Raw genomic sequence first — 2500 nt, 5'->3', positions numbered from 1 at the left:
TCCTTCCCCCCCCCCCGTGACATTCAAAAGGAGCGTTTTCAGCGACGGCATGTTAGCATGCTAAGGGCCGCCTCTCCGCCTCGGACGCGCTTGCTGCTCACCCCGCGCGGCGCCGGAGCACTCTCACTCAGTCAATAATGTCAATTACAGGAACGAAAGGCCAGAGAGGGACAGACGTTAGGAGAGAGAGAGAGAGAGAGAGAGAGAGAGAGAGAGAGAGAGAGAGAGATCAAAGGGGACGGATTGTCCCAGGCGAGAGGCTGAAAGGTGGTGCCGCCGGAACTGAAGGAAAGCGCAAACGAACAGGGAATTCTCCCCGGGCTCGTGACGAGAAAGCTGTCTTTATCACGGAGCTGCGGTGGTCCGAGGCCCTTTTCTCGTCGCTGGTGTTTTTCCGGGCTTCGCGGCGCTACTGTCTCGTTTTCTCTGCGCAGGTTGATGTAACTAATGGAAATTGACGTGGGTGTATGGAGTCTGTGGAGAACACACCCCCCACCCCCCGAACCAAACACCACGCTCATGCGCGATTCTGTAATCGTTCACACTGTCCGGGTGGCACACCCAAGCGATTACACTCCACTGCACTTGGCAAACAGAGTTGCCGCCACATTACAACATGCATTAGGAATCCAAACAGCCCAGCGTCACTTGTTGTGGAAGCTAGATCGTAACCCTTAACCTTTAACCCTAACCCTAACCCTTAACCTTTAACCCTAACACAGCTGGTGCCTAACCCTAACCTTTAACCAAACGGACATGTGCTGCAAACAAACACAACCTTTTAGCCTCCAGGAGTCGTGTAAACTCCACTGCCTTTAGCTGAGAGTATCCAGGAAACAGTTTAAACTCTAAATCCATTTTCAGTATTGTACAAAAGCACAAACATCAATTTCTCAGATGAAAGCAGCACGCCGATCTCTGATCTGCAGCGAGCTCACCCTTGGTTAAAAAAAACCTCTTCTACCCTTGGTAGGAACACACACTGGAGCCTAAAGAGAATGCTTGATGTCTTGGGGCATCAGGAAAGACCAGGAACAGCAAAGACCACACGCCAATTCCACCGGCAGAGGCCGAAAGAGAAACAGCTATGGATATGTGTAAAGACCTTTGGTCTCGGGTACATGCACAGTAGGTGTGGCGTGTTCGTTCCCAGCGCTGGCATCAAAACAAGGCTGTATGTGATGCCCACTCTTATCAGTTGCACGGTTGTCTGAGACGACGATTCCAGCGCGTTGGCTCAAGCCGCTCCGGGAAGCTTGGCATTCTCGGTTCCGGAGGGGGGTTACGAGGGTCACAGGCTGTGGGCGCCCCGTGGACGAAGCAGACCATCCTGTCTCGAATTTTGACCCTCGTGATGCTGGTTAGATTGGCAGCTTCAGTTTAATTTTGTTATATTGATTTCTTTCATGTACCACTTTTCTCTATCTGCTGATGAAGCCTCGTGACCGCATGACCATGGATTCCCGAGGCTGCCGCATCAACCCGTGTGCCGACTGCTCCGCCATTCCGTGTCGCGGCTTGGCCGCCGCCGCCAGGTTCACCAGGATCCATGTGCAGATTTTCACCAGAGCAAACGAGCGCGTCTCACACAGCGGGAGCCCGAGGCGCGCTAATGAGAAGGCTAATTGGATTTGAGTAAAACAATGCCCTTTAAATCCTCCCTGTTCGGAATGTTCACCTTGAACTAAGCTAATTAACTCACGCTGAATCAGACGCCCCGTGCATACGCAGGATTGGGAGATTTAGGATTTGGTGAAATTCGTTTTAGCAGATATGACAGAAATGTGACACGCTGTCATTTCATTTTATTGCCCGGGGGCGAGTCCTTTTTCATATGCCTTTTTCCAAATCCAGCTGCTTTCTTTTTTAAATGTGTTGGCTTTGCAATAATAAAAAAAAGCAGGATTATGATTACAGAAATCGCTGGTGGCACAGGCTGCCATTTTGGATCTTACGTTGCTCGTCAGTAATGGTATTTAACACAGATGTATGAGACACTGAGATTGGTCCACACAGACTCCTTCGCTAATTAGCTCATGATGCCGGTGTAAGGTTGACTGGGTCAGGCCAGCCTGCTTTTGACACCCACTCAGCCCACCATCTACCCCACACACACACACACACGCGCGCACACACACGCACGCACGTGCTGTGAAACAGCTCTGTTGCCATGGTGATGGAAAGAGTGCGAATCTCCTCGAACGCCCCTCTGAGCAGGGACGGCCGGGGCTAATCAGTGCGATTAATATTTATCCGGCATTGCCTCTCGCGGTGCTGGTTGCATTTGTCTCGCATCCGACGGCGTGCTCTTACACCATGTGCGTTTTACGTTCCCGCCGCGCACACACGCGTGCACGCACACCGCCTACTGCGTCAGGTCAACGCCACGTTTGTCTTTGTTGGCTAGTGCATGTTTCTTCTCGCACGTCTTTAGCCAGGGGAGAAACGGTAGCTCCTGTCCCACCACGGGAGGGGATATCGAGGCTGGCGAAATAAATGT

This window comes from Electrophorus electricus, chromosome 14, assembly GCF_041902795.1.
Source record: "Electrophorus electricus isolate QZ-2024a chromosome 14, ASM4190279v1, whole genome shotgun sequence".
Lineage (NCBI taxonomy): Eukaryota > Metazoa > Chordata > Actinopteri > Gymnotiformes > Gymnotidae > Electrophorus > Electrophorus electricus.
Note: the sequence above shows the minus strand (reverse complement) of the source record.